Genomic DNA, 19,200 nt, shown 5'->3' with positions numbered 1-19,200 from the left:
CCAGCCAGGCACTCCTAGGCCTTGGCGTAGACCCTTCAAGTCTTTGCTAAGGTTCCCTTGTTATCTGCTCTCGTACTCTGTACAGCCCTTGTGTCTTCCTCCCTAGGCTCAGGCCTTGTTAGATCAGTCCAGGGGCTCTGTGTTCACAGTGACATCTGCGGGGCCTAGTACCGTGTGAGTGATACAGGTGGGTCCTTAGCAATGTTTAGACAACTAGTGAGTACAATTTCTACATGGGAGGGCCTTGGGGAAAACTGATGAAAAGCTGTAGTGCCTGGCATCTATGGTCATGAAATAAAAGAACAGAAAAGGAACTTAAAAAGTTCCTAAAAGCTTCAGAATGGGTCTTTTTTCTCGTCTCATTTTCTTTTGGCCTCTGCTAGGACCTGATACTAGATGTACGTGTCTGCTTTGACAGGAATCTGAAAAAAGCATTCTCTCCAAAAGGAGCATTTAAAAAAATGGGTTAAAGTTCAGGCACCAGTACCTAATGACAATGACGAGATAACATTTTTTAATGTGCAGGTTAGGACAAGAGTACATGACAAAATGATACCCATCACCAGTGAGGATTTAGTCAGGTGGACACCCTCTCGTACATCTCTGGTACAACCTTTTGGAGCTGCATTTTGGCAATATGTATTCTCCAAGGCCTTAAAATATTCACGGTTAGGGCCAATAATTCCACTTCTGGGACTTTAATCTATGAAAGCCATCCCGAACACAGAAAGAGAAAGCCTTATGCACAGAGGTGTTTTCTGACAACAAAAAACTGGAAACAACCAAATATTTAATAATAGAGGAGTGAATGGTTACATAAACTGTGATATGTCCATTCAAGAGAATGTTATAAAGCCATTGTAGTTGGTAGTTTCTACAGGATACACAGCTGTGTCTATATGGTATGCTGTAACTGAGCGGAAATAAATACATCTAAACCTGTATGTAAAAAAATCCTGGAAAGTCTCATACCAAGACGTCAACATTGGCTATTTTTCAGTGCAAGAAGATCAGTTAGTTTTGCATCTGGTCTCCTTTTTTGCATTTTCTAAATTTTTCTTTACAACTCATTTTAACATTGAAGACAGTCTTCAGAGCCCCTGTGTATCGCCAGTTTTATCAAGGGCATTCTGAAATTGTGAGGAAAAGACAAACCCAAACATCTTGAGAGCAAAATTGATTTTCATTCTAAATTTAATTAAATTAATTTTAAGTCACTTTAATTCAAAACACGGGGCGCCTGGGTGGCGCAGTCGGTTAAGCGTCCGACTTCAGCCAGGTCACGATCTCGCTGTCCGTGAGTTCGAGCCCCGCGTCAGGCTCTGGGCTGATGGCTCAGAGCCTGGAGCCTGTTTCCGATTCTGTGTCTCCCTCTCTCTCTGCCCCCGTTCATGCTCTGTCTCTCTCTGTCCCAAAAATAAATAAACGTTAAAAAAAAAAAAAAAACACATAGATGTAACTGTACCACGCGAACAACTTTAGATCAAGGCTATGTTAATGAACTTCACAAATCAAAGGTGATGCAACTCTTCAAAAGACAAAAAAAAGGTCAGCATCCCGGATTCTGGAGCGCCAGGTACCTTTTGCAAAGGGAGATGAAAACGTGCCTTGTAGGTAGCAGGCACTTCATAAAGTCTTGAATGGCTGGCTCCTGGAGGTGACGAGGGACAGATGAGAGATGGGTTGCTAATGGGTAAGATCGGGTGGCTTGACAGATACTGGAGGAACCTGGATATCAGGTATTATCTTGTTAAATCAAAATCTGTTCTAAGAGATATTTAGATATTGCTCAGATGTATCAAAGTTGAAGCTGTCAGACCTCTGTATATTGTAAAAATGCATCCATTACAAGTAATTTGCACTAACCCATGACTCTCTCTAGATATTCAATCTAGTTCAATTTTCTTCTTCTATCAAAATTACTAGTCGCTTTCCCAGTATCCATTGTTTAATTTTACATGCCGTGTACCAGTTCACAAGGCACGTTGGATGCAAACTTCGTTCTTGGTCCGGGAGTCACTATTGTTTTCTTAATTCCACTTAATAAAAGGGCACTGCTGACCTCAGAAAACTAGATGGGTCTGTTTTGTTTGTGATATTGAGGGAAATCAGCACTCTACAGGGGTAAATAACCTATCTGGTTTCACTGAGAATGTTCAGAATGTTTGAAGACAATCTCAGTTTGAAGAAAGTGGAATTGTTACATATGTTAACATACGATCTTGCTTTTTGCAACGTCAGTTCTGCTTAACATGTACATCTGTCTCTGGGGAATTAACTTTCTCCTGTTTCCATGTATATTGCATGTTAAGGATAATGGGGGACAATACTATCAAGAAGGTGAATTTGGGGCACCTGGGTGGCTCAGTGGGTTGAACATCTGGCTCTTGATGTGGGCTCAGGCCATGATCACAGGGTCGTGGGATCAAGCCCCACGTCGGGTTCCACGCTGAGTGTAGAGCCTGCTTAAGATTCTCTCTCTACCTCTGCCCCACTCCCCTGCTTGTGTGCATGCAGTCTGTCTCTCTAAAATAAATTTTTAAAAAGAAGGAAAAAAAAGGTGAGTTTAGTACCAGCAATTTCTGTTCTTTACCTATTTTTTGTCCTTTTTGTCTCCCCTCTCCCGTGTTTTCCTCCCTCTTATTTTAAATATTTTCCTTCATCTTTTCTTGTATCACCTTATTTCTATCTCGATGGGAAGCACACTGATCTTCAGAACTGGTCGAGTCCTTTTCTGTTGTTGTTGGGTTTTTTTTTTTTACACCCCAAATCTCCTCTAAATGAAAACATTCATACAGCATTGGATTGGCATTTCTACAAAGCCAAAGAGCAGAGAGTCTTCGAGAATGGGTTTGATATGCATTTTCTTTTAAGATGTCTTAGGCTGGTTGGTGCTGACAAGAGGTTTTTCGTCTGATAACCTGAAGGTGTGATCTCCCTGGGATGAGTATTCTTACATGGGGATCTGAATAACTTGAAAGAAAACCGTGGACTTCAAAGCTCCGTTCACCTCATCCACAGTTAACTTTACAGTCTCACTGGTCTGGCAAGTGTTAATAGCTTGATCATTTGCCTGCAGATAACTCCATTGGAACCTGTAGGTTATTTCAATGGGAGATAGCCAGTGGGTCTCCGATCTCCATTTAGATAGAGATAGAATAATACAGAAAGAATTCTATTGGAGTGATTTATGGAAGAGAACACACAATTGTTACGAATGTTTTCCCCCAGAATGTGCAAAACATGTTGGCAAATCTCAGTAGAAGATGTACTCTTTCCAGTTTTCCCAGTTTTCTATGAAATGAGGTTCTTGATTACATGATTTTCCGACCCATGTTTTTTTTTTTTAAAACAACACCAACAACACCAACAACAAAATGGTGTGAAGAATAAGTGTCTGGTGATAAACATGTAAAATATTGGTGCTTGATGGTGGGGGGGAATGTCTTCTGAAAGGGGCAGATGGTACCCCATGGGGTGAAGATGGGGTGGTAAATTTACTTTCTTTACCGTGTGCATAAGGTCAGGTACAAATGGCAAAAGCAAATGAAAGGTAACCTTGAGGCCGTTTGCACTTAGATGTCAACTTTCTTTCAGGAAAGGCTGTTTTTCTTTATTTTTGTTCTTATACAAATCTGGGCCCCACTGTTGTTTGTTTCTCTTTTTTATTGCTGCTTATTTAGTGCTGCTTCATCAAGGGCTTAGGTTTCTCTTTGAAGTATCCGAGTCTTACCTCTGTAATGCAGTCCTTAAAGCCTCTCGTGATTAGCTAGACTTGAGCCAGTGACCTAGCCAGCATATTTTGCCTTAACTGCCTCCTGCTTTCTCCCCAATATTTGAGTCTGTGGGGGTAGATATGCTAGAGTGATTATTGGTGCTGGCACATGTCCCCCTCAGTGACTTTCTTAGTCTTGGGAACATCTTCCCTGTCTCTCTCCGGGGGGGCCAAGGACTATGCATTTTCACAGCTAAGCCCTGCCTCGTCCTCTCCATCTCAAACTGGCCTCTTTGGCCTTTCTGACCTCTCAGAGCACATACTGCCAGCCCAGTTAGTTTGAGATGCTCTGGAAAGGAGACCACATTTTATTGAAAAACTCTTTTATTGACAAGATGCATGTGCTCCAGGGACACACTTTATTGTCACACAGTCTGTGACCAGAGGAAGAAATGATGTAAGAAACACAGGGCTCTGGGATGTCAAAGAACAAAGAAAACTTAGGAGTGACCAAGGACTGGTACTAAGCTCTCATTAAATACCAATTAAAATCATGTCAGATATATCAGAAAACATAAGCTGGCTATAGATGAGGATGTTAGTGGTTATTTTAAGGTTATAGCACCGGTTCAAAACACTTCAGCTGTACCTCAGTGTGGACACAGCTGCTGCTAACGTCCTCAGGGGCTATGTGGATGGAGATCCCGTGGTGTCTTTGCCATCCAAGCCGGGCTAGGGACGCCAGTCGCTGCTTGTCCGGTGCCCGGTGCCCACTCAGGTCTTCAGGCGGAGAGCAGGTAGCCCGAGGACCAGGTCCTTGGTGCCTTCCCTGCCCTTCCAGCCGTAGTCCTGTGTGTGTCTGCCTCTCTCCTCGGTCACATGTGCTCAGTGTGTCAGGGTCAAGGCTAATCAGAATCCAGAGCCAGATTGAGGACCGTGAAGGGGACGAGGACTGAGCGCTGGAAAGGCAAGTAAGGAGGGAAGGGGCGGGAATGATGAGAGTCAGCCCCCGGTTGGCTGCCCGCAGCGTTGCCCTTTCCTTCTCAGCCAGTGACTTGCCGCACAACGATGTACGCGAAAAGGAAGTTCGGTGCATCACTGTTGACAATAGTGAGCCGTTGGGAATGGTTGTATAGAGCACAGTATGATAAAACCATTAACAGTGGTGTTTTCAGGGGCACCTGGGTGGCTCAGTCGGTTAAGTGGCCGACTTGGTTTCAGCTCAGGTCATGATCTCACGGTTTGTTGAGTTTAAGCTGGGTGTGGGGCTCTGCTGACATCGTGGGCCTATTTGGCATCCTCTCTCTCCCCATTCTGTCCCTCCCCTGCTCTCCCTCTCTTTCAAAATGAATAAATAAACGTTAAAAAAATTCCTCTTAAAATGGTGTTTTTGAAGACTTTTAATGACAGTGAAAAATGCTCACAAAGTCATACATATGTAAAATAGCAAAACATGAAGCAACCTATCTGACCCCAGTTGATGATCTATAATATACATATAGAAAATACTATAAGGAAATTGCTAGAATATTAATGGAGATTATATTTGGGTGGTGGAATCATGGGTATTTTCTTTATATCGTATATTCTAAATTTTCTATACTGCAGATTGATAATCCTTTTTTTTTTTAAAGTATAATCTCCATTTTATTATTTTTTTCCCCCAGAGAACAGTTTTTCTTCATTCCTTAAGGACTTAGCTCCTTACACGGGCTTTGGTGGAGGTCGTGGGGCAGCACCCACGGGTCTAGATCGGGGTGGGGGTGTTCGGTCCTTCGGTGCCTCACGCGAGTGATCCTGGACTAGTTTGCCGTGAATGGCACGGCTCACGCAGTAATGTAGTTGGACATATAGCTTGGGAAGCACGTAGGCCTCGAAGATACTTGCTTCAGAAACGTCCCTGTAGGCGGCAGCCTCTCCTGTGTTCCAGAAAGCGAACTTCCTAATGGCCTTGTCCTTGGACACGCAGTGGGTACAGTTGGTGCATAGGCTGCATGTGGCCGTGGCCCTTTGTGGCATGACTGTTACTCTTTCTTTTCTTGGTCATCTTGGAAGCGAGGACCCGAGAGCAGATTTATAATTCTTATGATGAATAAAAAAAAAGGAAAGAAAATGCCCTTTACTACCATCTTAAATCTCTAAACCCACATGCCAAGATGGAGACAATTATTTTTTTCTGAGAACAAAAGTAATATATTTGCATTATGGAAAGTGTTTGGAAAAATAGAAAAAAAAAAGAAAGAAAAATAACAGCAATAGAGTATCTTAGAATGTCCTTTTTTTATTTTAAGGGGAGAGAGAGTGTGTGCATGTGAGCAGGGTAGAGGGACAGAGGGACAGAGGGAGGGAGAGAGAGAGAGAGAGGGAGAGAGAATCGCAAGCAGGCCCCACGCCCAATGTGGAGCCAAACGTGGGGCTCGATCCCACGATCCTGGGACCGTGACCTGAGCTGAAATCAAGAGTCAGATGCTCAACTGATTGAGCCACCCAGGCATCCCTTAAAATGTCCTCGTAACTCTCTTCCTCGTCAGAAAGGCTTATTTGAAATATCACTGTAGTTTCTGTTACTTAACGAGATAGGTGGTGCTCCAATACTGGGTTAATGCAAGATATTTAAAAATAGGTTCTTGCGTTTAGATGGCATCTTCATACATGATTTTTAGAAATGGGAAGGACTTCATATGTCTTTTGGCTCAACCCCAGGTAAAGTTCAATAGTATTCTTTGCTAGTTCTAACACACCTGAGACTCACAGTCTATGTCACTTGCTCAGGTCACACAGCCTGGAAATTTGTAACTGAGTAGAACAAAGGACTTTCCTAGTTTCCAGTTATATTTCCAGTGAGGAAAGACATTTTTTACATTCCAGGGGTAGTGGCTTAAAAACATACTCCTCAAATTTGTTTTCTGGGAAAAAAAAACAATTACTTTTTGTTTTCCTTTTCAGATACATAACCTTCACTCAAACATATCTAGAGACAAATTAAAAATTGTGTGTGTGTGTGTGTGTGAAATGAGCAAATTATTTGGATTGTTTTGGTGAAGTAAAAAAAATTGGTGCTTGTGATTGAGAATATTTCCAAATTAAACACGAAACCCTTTAATATTAAATAAATAATTGGTGTAATAATTCACTTACGTTAATGCGTTCTGAGCATTTTTTATAACTTCTTTCAAAAACTTAGAATTATTTGACTTATAATTTCTGAATTAAAAGGTAGCATTTCAGCAGATGCCTTTAAATACGTCTATCATCGAAATGGGTTTTTTTGGGTGGATTTTTATAGTGGTATGTTATTGGATTAACTAGAAATATAGTCATTCCTTTGATTCAAGCCAAAACTCCTGGAAAACCTATATGATCCTCTTTATGAGCAATTTAACAACATAGTCTTCCAAAGAAAGAGATATGGAAAACACAAAACATAATCCTACTTTGTGAACAAGTTCCCAGATTCCCCCTGGGGTTTGCTTGCTGGGCCTTTTGGTATTAGTAGTTGGCGGTCGCTCTGGCCATAGCTTGTTTGGAAGCCTGCTTTGCCCATTGGTGGTGACCCTGCCACCACCAAGTAACCAAGAGAGTATGGAGTGGAGCTGAACAGTGGGATCTCCGTGACAGAAGGTTTCAGCAAGTGGTTTCCTTCGAGAACCTTTAAACCAGTCCTAGGTGAGATTTCATACCCTCACCTCAGTCCCTGCCCGCACCGCCCCCCCACCAACCCTTGTCATTTTGTTGGAGGAGCATTTGAGCAGGAAATTTATTTTCAGTTAACTAGGAAGATATAGGTTGGTAAAAAGGTTCGAAGAAGATGAAACCTTGTACCTTTCTTTTGCTGAACCCCCCAGATGTTGTGCAAGGAGTGAGGTATGTACATCTGTTTCCTCAGGTGCTGAAGCTAGTCTATCTGGATGGCCTCTGACTCTTTTTAAAATTTTTTTTTAAATATTTATTTATTTTTGAGAGAGACGGAGAGACAGAGCGTGAGTGGGGGAGGGGCAGAGAGAGAGAGAGGGAGACAGAATCCGAAGCAGGCTCCAGGCTCTGAGCTGTCAGCACAGAGCCCAACGTGGGGCTAGAACCCACGAACCACGAGATCGTGACCTGAGCCGAAATCGGACACTTCACCGACTGAGCCACCCAGGCGTCCCGGGATGGCCTCTGACTCTTAAGAAAAAGTGTGTAGAGTTGCTCCTTCTTGCTACCACCACTGGATTGTGTTTCTTTATTGAACACACATCCATTTTTTTTCCTCACAGATCTTATGTACAGTGCCCTGTGTGTGCCAGGCAATCAATAAATATTTGATTGATTGTTATCTTCTCAATGCAAATTCAACATTTAACGTTCAGATATTGAAGTTTCCCTGTGCCGAAGAACAAAGAAGTCTCTGCTAGGAGGATGCCTGCTCGGGTACTTGGAACCAGCTACCATAGGTCAATTGGCATGTGTGTGTCCTGCTTCCATGCTTTAGTTTAAGTGGAACTTCATAACCACTAGACCACTAGTCAAATCCCTTGTTTTAACAGTCACCTAGAAAATGGAATGTCCGATGGCCGGTGGGAAACCTGGAATCCTAGAATGCAGTCAAACTGTTGAACATTTCTTGAACTAGGCTTCTGGGTGGCAGAGAGTGGGAGGTAGTGTTCATGTAGGTAATGGTTCACGCTTAGTCCCCTGTTCTCTGGGATCTGACCATCTAGTGGATTAGAAGTCACTGAAGACTGATGACGAGCAGTTTGAAGAAGACACACCTTGACAACTGAAAGAGACTCGCTCTGGATTTGGTTGGTAGTGGCTGTTCATGCCAGGCTCCCAAGGTGCTGGAACAAGGAGGAGAAAGAGGAGATGTGTGAGTAGACGGATCAGCAAGAGACAGCAGAGGAAGGAAAAACGGATGGCTGTAAAACGGTAGGTGTGGCCTCAGAGAAGTAGGGCTCCATTCAGTAATGAGCTGATGTTGGCTGGGGATATCGTGAGGTCAGTGCACACCCAGCCCTGTGTCCCACGCTGTATGAGACTGATGCTCATTATAATAACCAGAGCCGTTAAATGGTTTATGTTTCATACACAGAACTCCCATTTACAAACAAATGTTAAGAAATATCCGTACAGCAATGCGTAAGCATTTAAAACGTTACTTTTTATCTAGCAGACGTCAATCTGTAAATACTTAACAGGGTCAGACATCACAAAGGATATAAAAACCCTATGTGTGTGCCTTTGAGCAGTTTACTTGGCAGAGAAGACCAGACGTATACAAAGGAAAAGTTTACTCTTGTTAAAAGGCGGTGCATGCCAATTGCTTATAGATAGTAACCACTAGTGGAGCCCAGGGGAACGGTCAGCTCCCCGGGGCTTTGGGCAGTCAGGAAGAGTTTCCAGGTTCTTGAGCTGGCCTCGGTGTTTGGGCAGGATTTGGGTTGGCCAGACATAATGCCAGATTTGCAGAAACGCTGTCTTTTGCCCTCTGAGAAGTTGCAGTGTCTGACCTGCTCTCGTAAACTCCTCCCCAAAACAGGCTTGTGCACTTAGCAGTAATAAATTGAACCATCAACTCCTTAAAGCACACCTGGTTGATAATTAGCTCAATCACATTGTGTTTCGGTCATTACCCTTGGATTTCCCAAGGATGAGCTTAATTCATCTCCCACATTAAAGTGAGTGCCTGCATGACCCAAACTCAACTGAATAGAATTTCTGTCTCTATTATGTCAATTTAATGCTGTGGTAGTTTTATTGCAAAATAGGTATTGGGTTACAATTTGCCACCCAGATATTTGCGCGGAAATTGTTAACGTATGCTGTAAAAAAGATCTCCAATGGCAGAAGACTCCTTTTTCTTACACAGTGCTTCATCTGAAGGCAGACAAAGAGGAAATGAACTGAAACTCTGATTCGAGGACTTGAGAGTTGATAAGATTAACTGTTGTTTATTCAGAGACTACTTATTCGGGTTTTATAGCTTATAAACGTATTGATGATGGATACAGCCCCTTGCTTCCAAGGTTTTACAGAGCTTATTTTGTGTTTTAACCACACTCCCTTCGCCTCTGACCTGCTGCTGAATGTGCAGGGAGAAACTGCTGGTGTATGTGCTGTATTACCCAAGGAGGAAGGGAAAGGGGCACCTTTATTATATCGGATTACTAGCCAAATGCCTGGAATGCTCAAATCTACTCACTGGTTGCTGTTTAAAAGGGGAAAATACAGATCTAACCACCTCTAGGAATGGTGCCAGGTGTCTGTAGTAAGGCAACCCAACTCCAGAAGGCTATAAAAATAGCCCCCAAGTAGTAGGTTCTGATTTCCCACTGAGCTGACCAATAAATCCAACATCCAGTTAATTAAAAATGCTGGGAGGGAATGTTCATCCTCCGTTACCCACCTGTCCTTGTGAATACTCATTGGTTACAAGCGGGAGGCTACAACTTAGCGTGTCCGTGTCTGGATTAGGAAACTCTCTTGGTCCTTTTCACAACTATCCGGAGATATAAATGGCCAGTGTGGTTGCCTGATACACCTCCTTGGTTGTCAAGGTTTATTTGAGGCTAAATTGATGTGAGGCTTCCAAAGACGAACCCAGTGATTTTACTTGCCTCAGGGCTTCCGGCACCATCCTGAAGAGCATATTTAGACAGACTACCTCATCCCTCCCTTCTTCAGGCTATGAGTTTTCTTCTAGTCTGCCAAAACCTGATGGAAAACCTTCCTGCCCTGATTGCTGCTGGGAGCAGGATACCACAATAGACTGATAGGCAGAGAGAGTGCTGGAAGTTGAATCTTCTAGAATTTTAACTTGATAACACTTAAGAAATCAGTTTGTAAAGCAAGCAAAAACTTGGACCGAGTAGACCATCAATATCATCCTAATCATTAAAGTCATTAAAAGGTGCACAAAGAAAGCAATCGGGAGTATGAGACTCGAGTTAAAAGCTGGAAATAGGAGGGGCACCTGGGTGGCTCAGTCGGTTAAGTGTCTGACTCTGGACTTCGGCTCGGGTCATGATCTCGCGGTTTGTGGGTTTGAGCCTCACGTTGAGCTCTGCACTGACAGCATGGAGCCTACTTAGGATTCTCTCTCTCTCTCTCTCTCTCTCTCTCTCTCTGCCCCTCCCTTGCTCACATTCTCCCTTTCTCTCTTTCAGAATAAATAAACATTAAAAAAAAAACTTCTTGGAAAGCTGGAAATAGGAAAGCTGTGGGGGTGATGGTGGGTGGGGGAGACACAAACTCACAGAATACGACTCTGGTCACCAGGGATCCTTTCTAAGGTACCGCTATTAGTGAATTATGTTTCTTGCAGACTTTAACACTTTAACTTAGAGGCATTTTGATGGAAAGAGAAAATAGTAATGAAACTTCTAGTCAGGGCTCTGTAACTTACCAATTTCCCTTTCTTGGGCTGTTTTCCTCCATCTACGAACATGTCGGACTAGAGAAGCACTATGATTCTTTGTACACACCCTAAATTCATGGGACAGTGGGTTTTGAGTCTTTATGCATTGGAACTAGAAGTCTTTACGTAGAGTGAAAAGTTTTGGGAGAGACTGCTGAATCCAAGGGTGCAGAAGCTTGGCAAGGACAGAAATTTCTCTTATAAGTGAGGAATTCTTTAGTAATCAGGAGGCCTGATTGATTGGGGGTGGGTATGTAGATTGCTTTTATTCATGCTTTCGAGCTGCATGTGTGCATGTGTTCGGTTTCCAAAGCTGAGGCTCTTATATGATTTGCTGTGCATTAGCAAGGTATGAATTATTAATTCTGCTTAGACTTGATCACAAAGACCGCAAACTGGGACCCTATTATCTGAGGGTCTAATGCATCCCCTTTTCTCCATCAAACTAGCTTTGTAAATTGTCATCAGGCCCTCTAAATAACACCACTGTCTGGTGCTACCTGAGATTTCTTTAATAAGGAACGTCAGGGCGACTTAGAATCACATCCTATGAGAAGAAGTTGAAAGAATGGAAACTTTTTAGCTTGGGAAATTAGAGTTTCAGAGGCTATGCTGCCTGTTATCAAAAACATGAAGGTTTCTCAAGTCAAAGTAGAATTAAACTAGTTGTGTGTGTGTGTGTGTGTGTGTGTGTGTGTGTGTGTGTGTGTGTGTGTTGCTTTGGTGTGGGAGAAGGCAAACTGGGATTAATGGAGGAGAGCTATAGGCATAACTTTCTTAAGCTAGGCAAGAAGTTTCCAGCAGTCTAAGCTGTTCAAAGTAGGGAGAACGGGCTACCTCAAGGAGGTTGCAAAGTTCCCACTGCCAGTCCCCATCACAACCCTCGCTGCAGTAAAAAGTTAGTTTCTTTGAATGGAAGTTGGACTCTGTTTTCTGGAGTAGACCTGTAGGGATCCAGTGGTCTGGGGGTGCCTGCACTACACTGTGAACACTTCCAGGGCCCATACCGTGTCTTACTTGTATCCTCAGCACCTAGCGTAGGGCCTGATCACAGAAGGAGCTCGGAAAATGCTTGTTGGTCAACTGAATGAAACTGTAAGCAACCAATAGATGCTTTTGGTCCCTAGATCAAGTATTAAATTGGTTCCTGGGTGTACAATGTCCCCTTTCTCTTCAGATATTTCTATGGCTTTCACACACAGCGACTCCCCTGCTAACAGCTTGTCATTGTCAGAGAACTAAAACAGTTTGGTCGACAAAAGGCCCTTCCATACCAAAATACAGAAGAGAAAAAACACATAAATTTAATATTAGGTATGCATTATCATGTAAGGTGGCATAAACATGACTACAGAGTTTGGCAAGAATCTCATGCATTTTGATGGAGGAAAACATTTATATGGAAAAGTAAGAGAGTGAACAGTTGAAAATGTCTATTTCCTTGGGAGACAAGAGGACGCACCTTGGAAAAGATGTCTCAGCTAATTCTAGAGGTAAATATTTGCAGTTCCAAGGGTTGGGGGGGTGGTCCATGAATATGCATTGTAAAGATTTTTTTAAGTTTATTTTTGAGAGAGAGAGAGAGAGAGAGAGCCAGAGAGAGAGAGAAAGACTGCAAATGGGGGAGGAGCAGAAAGAGAGGGAGACACAGAATCCGAAGCAGGCTCCAGGCTTCGAGCTGTCAGCGTAGAACCCAATGCAGGGCTCAAACTCGTGAACCGTGAGATCATAACCTGAGCCGAAGCCGGATGCTTAACCGACTGAGCCACCCATGTTCCCCCATGAACATGCAGTGTAAAACTAAAAGGTCAAGACTTTTTATCAGACCTAGTGTGTTCTCAAGGAGATACCCCGAAGAAGGACAATGGGTACATAGGGACTTCGTCCACAACAAAAATTTGATCATCGCATCACCTGGCACGGTTAGATAGTGGGTGTTCTTCATGGTTTCTCAAGATACCTGAAGGTGAACTCATCTAAGGGGTAACATATCTTCCCTCCAAGATGCCACTGCGTCCGGGAGCTGGAAACCTGCCTCTCCTCACTTTATTGGTTGATTATATAATGCTGGTTTGTTTTTTATTTTTAAATGAAGCACTTTGGATGAGGCCTTACAAACATAGAGCAAAGGTGATATTGAAGGGCTAAACAGGTTAAACCTCATGGGAAAATGCAGTCTCCTTCCCCAGATACCGCACAGGTATCATAATGGTTTTACAAACCATTGAGAAGTGGTAGACACTTAAAACTATAATTTGATTGGAAGCTTAAGAAGATATGGCTCTCTGGAAGACTGGGCCCTGAGAAACATTTGAGCTAGCACCTAATAAAGTAATTAAAGGTGCATATAAATCTTTGGTTGCTTTTGGCTGGTGTCTCATGACTGTGGCTTGTGCTTAAACTAACCTAACCTGCTGGCAAAGGTTTCGCTGACTGAGCCACTTGTGTGGACACTGTCTGTTTACCTTCATTTATTCCTGTCTGAGGTTTGTAAAGTTCTCCCCAAGGATTCCTGTAGGCAGCTCTTGAAGGTAGTTTGCCAGACCAAGTATCTCCCTCTTTCCAGCCCGACCTTCTCTCTCCTTTGGTGTGGGGCGGCTTGAGGGTGTCGCCATACGGGTACCTGCTTTGGAGCCACCCTGATCACCATTTAGTGAAAAAAAAAACCTCAAGCATCCTGTTTGGACAGATTGTAAGCTGTGACATTAGACCTTCCTGGTATGCAGAATGGCTTTCATCACTCTCCCACCCCATTCAGCAAGGTTAAAGGTCTCAGGAAGGTATTTGACTTGTGGCTCAGACTTGCCCTCACTGCTGAGCAATGATGGGTCTCTTGGCTTGAACCACTTAAGAGGCGCCAATGGGAGCAGCCTACCAGAGAGAGGTGAAGGAGCAGAGACGAGTTCATGACAGCATTTGAAGTAAAGAGGGCGTCAAGAGGAAAATAGGATGTATGCTGAAGGCTTTGCTATAGTTTTTGTTGTTGCTGTTGTTGAGCTTTTGAATTTAAAAGATTTAAATTTTTAGTTCACTTTTATTCTTTTTGTTTTTCTTTTTTCATTGATCTATGTTCTTGTTTAAAATTTTTTTTAAAAATTTTATTTAAATCCAAGTTAGTTAACATATGGTGTAATAATGGTGTCAGGAGTAGAATGTAGTGATTCATCACGTACATATAACCCCCAGTGCTCATCACAAGTGCCCCCTTTAATGCCCATCACCCATCTAGGCCATCCCTCCACCCAGTACCCCTCCAGCAACCCTCAGTTTGTTCTCTTTATTTAAGAGTCTCTTATGGTTTGCCTAGTTGTTTTTTCTTTTCTTTTCTTTTCTCTTCTCTTCTTTTCTTTCTTCTTTTCAGTTCTGCTCAGGAAGTACAATGGCATTTTGTGGTGTTTAGTTCAGGGGCAGTAGAGGGAAACCAAAAAATAATATAATTTGTTTTAATTGAGAAGACCCTCAGAGGCAGGAACTGATGTCCCTTGGCCATTTCTATCATGACCCCAAATCTGGCATTTCAAACAATGACACAATAGTAACTTACTGACTGTTGAAAGCTGTTGTATACTTCCATGTTAAAAAAGTATGTGTGTGTGTGTGTGTGTGTGTGTTCTCCAAAAAGGCATTCTGTCCTTTCTGGATTTTGTAATATATAAATAATAAAGCCACAGGTGTTCATGATATTAACCTTTTTGTGCCAAGGTTAAGAAGTCTCATTCCAGGTGATTCCCAACTAAACTCTCTCGGTGATCTCTCTGGGTGTTGCATAATATTCAGAACATTGTCGAAACAAAATTATTTTTAGTTCATTTTAGGAAATAATTTTTACATCCAAAGCTTAAAAGTTTTGCATAACTTGTGGCCAAACAGTAACATGCCTCAGATTTTTTTTAACAGTAGCTTTATTGAGATATAATTCACGTACCATAAAAGTCAGACTTTTAAAGTGCACAATTCAGCGGTTTTTAGAATATTCACATAGTTGTGCAGTCATCACTATTGTCTGATTCTAGAATATTTTCATTGCCCTCAAAAGAAGCTCTATGCGCATGAGCGGTCACACCCCATTCCCTGGCTCCCTCAGTCCCTGGCAGCCACTATTTTACTTTCTGTCTTTATGGATTTGCCTGTTCTGGAAATTTTGTGTACATGGGATCATACAGTATTTGTCCTTTTATGTCTGGCTTCTTTCACTTAGCAGCATGTTTCCAAGGTTCATTTTTGTTGTAGCATGGATCAGTACTCCAATTCCTTTTTATGGCTGAATGGTATTCCGTCGTATGGCTAGACCACATTGTGTTTATCTACTCATCAGTTGATGGCCATTTGGGTTGTTTCCATTTTTTGCATGCCCAGGAATTTATCCTGAGGAAATGACCAAATGGGTGCATAAAGAATTAGTATAAGGATATTTGTTGTGACATTATGAAAGTGAAAAACTGGAAATAACTGAGTGTGTAACATTAAAGGATTGATTCAGTGATGAGACATCTATATGATGGAATACAGTCCAGCTCTTAAAATGGTGTTGTAAAAGAATTTATAATGACAGTGTAAAATGCTGACAACTTACTGTTAAGTGACAAAATAGTACAGAAAGTGTGGCCCCGTTTTTAGAAAAAGTGAATCTAAGATGCATAGAAATAAGGCCAAAATCCTTACACAGAAAACCGTGGTTCTCTCTATATGGTGGGATTATGGGGGAGGTTATTTTTTTTATCTGTATTTTCTTATTTTTCTAGAATCATCCCATAATTATTTATTGAGTTTATAGTATGTGCTAGACATTGTGTAGTGTACGTGTATTTTGCAATGAGGAAATTAAAAACTAATGTTATTAGTCAAATCAATCCCAAAGGGAGCGTGGGAGTTGTGTATTGTGTCCTCACGCATACGTATATGCCGGTTTTTGGAGATGGGGTAGGATCTCACAGACAGCACCAGGGCGTCACGTTTTAACTCCAAATAGATTTCCACGTACTGATAATGACACGTTTATCAGATAAGGAAAACATTGAGTCACTTTTTTGGAGTGGTCCTGTGCTTGTCTGCTTTCTCTTCTTTCCCTACAGGAAAGGATTGCGTGTGGGGATGTAGAGTTTATTTCCGCCTGCTTGGTCTGACTTTTTGACATTTCCAGAACTGCAGGATGTTTGAGAGCAAGCAACTCGGCTTTCCCTGAAAAAATTAATTATACTGCCACTTTTACATCGTGATGGGCCTTTGTAAGAGGCCAGAGCTATTCAAGTAGGGAAACATGAGATGGTTAACAGGATGACAGTAACATAAAGGTCCTGAGTCTGGAGAAAAGAAGCTCATTAAGCATTGATTATCAGCATGGTGTAAACTCTTTCAGAAAGTGTTACTACACTCCATGCCTTTGTTGCGTGGAGGAAATTTAAATCTGTGTTCCATTTACATCAGAAATGAGATTTGTGTTCAGTTGCTCTGCCTGGCTCGTCACCTGAAGCCGGTCACTAAAGTTCAGTCACAAAGCGTCACACTCATCTGTGTGTCGGCCTACAACCATTCTGACTGCCTGTTTGGAGATGAAGTCCATTTGAAAGAGGTGTAGTTTCTCCGGGACATACTTGAGTTCGTTTGAGGGCAGGATAGCGTGTATCGCGTAGGGTGGAGATTAAGATTTCTTGAGTCTGCAGTCGGACCAACCTGAATTCGAATCTCTGATGCGACTGAGGCTCTGTACAAGCCTCAGTTTTCTCATCCACAGAGTGGGGGTGATAATCTCTATCTCACAGGGTTGATACACAGGTTAAAATGAAGTAGTCTAATCCTTGCAATGCACTCGCCATATTTACATTGTAAGAGCTCTATAAACTTTTATAGTTTTAAGGAGTATGCAAAGGTATTTAAAGAGGAAAATGGAGACAATTCCTGTTATTTTATCTTTTTCACCCTGTTTCTTATTTATTTATTTATTTATTTGCCTAGAATGGATTGTTCAAATGGCCCAAACTTCAATTTTTAAATATAACCCTTTTTTTTTTTTTTTTTTTTTTTAACAGATTTTACTTTTAAGTAATCCCTACACCCAATGTGGGGGCTTGAACTCACAACCCCATGACGAAGAGTCCCATACTCCACTGACTAAGCCAGCCAAGCACCCCTGAATATAGGCTTTAAGGGTATTGTGTAGCAGAGTGATGAAATACTGATGTTGGCATGTAACGAAACAAAACATGCAGAGACATACAGCACTCCTACCCAAAGCCTGTGGTCAGCAATCATGAAATCAGATCTATGTATAGTCTTCTACGTTTTTACTTTGTTCTTCTCAGCCTTTGGTCTTTGTAATTTTTTTTAAGTTTATTTATTCATTTTTGAGAAAGAGAGAGAAAGCGCAAGCAAGGAGAGAAACGGGAGGGGCAGAGAGAGAGAGAGAGAGAGAAAGAGAGGGAGGGAGGGAGAGAATCTTAAGCAGGCTCCATGCTGTCAGTGCAAGACCTGATGTGGGGCTCGAACCCACGAACTGTGAGATCATGACCTGAACCGTAATCAAGAGTCGGACGCTTAACCAGTTGAGCTACACAGGTGCCCTATAGCCTTTGGCCTTTAATAACGATGAGCACATATCTAGATCTTAACAGGTTTGGCTTCTTCAAATAAAGTGTTTGTGGGGTTTTCTAGAATTCTTGCCAGAATAACAGTCTATTAGTACACACCATCCTTCTCTAACTTGCTGCCTTTAATCTGCTGGGGGCTCAAAAACTAGGTGACAGAACTTGTCAGGACTCTGGGTAACGCACAGTATTCAGCTCTGAATAAGGCTTTGGGTTGTGCGGAGAGGAATCCGCATTTTTGCTGTTGGAGATAACTTTTCTTTGATTATATTCTGATTGTTCTCTATCTTCTGGACACTTGACAGTCTATAAGGGAAATCCACATATTTCCCAGTAAAATTTGTGAGCTGTTGACACGAGAGAGGAATGTTCTTCTGCTCACAAAGAGGGACTGTTCAGGTAACAAATGTAATGACTCTATGACAAATAACCCGATGCCGCAGTGGATTGTTACATTGGTTTGGGCATTGCCAGAATCACCAGAAACTAGCTTTCCAAAGCAATAGGTGATGTGGAGTCAAATGTCTTGGGGAAGGGGAAGCTTTGAGGTTAAGGCAAATGACATGTTGACAAGAGCAAACGATTTAGTGCTGTGATAATGTCATCTTGGTAGACAAATGGGAAATATTTCTGTCTAGAACGTCTGGTTCATATTTGACAATAGACGAATGTACAATACAGAGGCAGGGGAATGTTTTGAGAGTAAACCAGAAATACCAGAAAGCACCCCATTTAGGCGTGAACAAAATTTTGACTTTGATATGTGCCTTTCCGAATTTGACATGATCAGTGGACAGCACAACTCTGTTGTACTTTCAGGTGAATTTTCTTGGGTTGTAGTTTATGGCGCACGTGGGTTGGGCTTTTGAGTGAGTGGCAGATGCGAGCTTTGACGCTTACGTGTTTCCATACAAATGACTTATAATTTTCTTCCAGGAAGACTCCTGTCCATTAATGTGCCTGCGGTATCTTCATCTCAGCGTTCAAGTTTCCTAACTTGTATAATGGGATGAGTAACGACCATTTCAGAGGGTTGCTAGGAGGATGAAACAGGAGAATATGTGCACAGCACTGGTACAGGGCTTGTGCGTCATAGCAATCCTTATGTTAATATCACCACCCGAAGCTGGGCTTGGCTTTGATGATTGGCTAAGGAGACTTCCAACAAGTGAGCTAGCTGTGCCTTTTTCTTGCAATTTGTTTTCATCTTTTGACGGCCCAGGGGCTTGTTGAAGTCTCGGGGTGAGGCTGGGAAGTGAAGACAACTTGGTCACAGAAAACTGGTGGGCAATCATAAGGGAGTATTCTTCACGCACCGAAATGAAAACTTCTTAAGGCCATCGGTCAATGCAGTTAGAGGCTGTGTATTTCTTTTACTAATGAAACTTTGATACTTGTGTTTCCTCATCTCTCTGTCTGTCTGTTTGTCTCAGGATGTAGTCCCGTAGATGAGCACCGTGGAAACTTTTCTTGACTCTGGGATCTCGGTGAGCTTTGGACCAGAGGCC

The 19,200-nt window shown here is 42.3% G+C and overlaps 1 protein-coding gene and 1 pseudogene across 2 annotated transcripts in view; one reads left to right on the top strand and one right to left on the bottom strand.

Annotated features, from left to right (window-relative positions):
* Positions 1-19,200, top strand: part of GPC3 (glypican 3) — a 419,619-nt gene that overhangs the window by 75,514 nt on the left and 324,905 nt on the right. The window lies entirely within an intron of this gene.
* Positions 5,420-5,762, bottom strand: LOC113597644 (40S ribosomal protein S26-like; annotated as a pseudogene).

This window comes from Acinonyx jubatus, chromosome X (assembly GCF_027475565.1).
Source record: "Acinonyx jubatus isolate Ajub_Pintada_27869175 chromosome X, VMU_Ajub_asm_v1.0, whole genome shotgun sequence".
Taxonomy (NCBI): domain Eukaryota; kingdom Metazoa; phylum Chordata; class Mammalia; order Carnivora; family Felidae; genus Acinonyx; species Acinonyx jubatus.
Note: the sequence above shows the minus strand (reverse complement) of the source record. Positions and strands in the feature narration are given on the sequence as shown.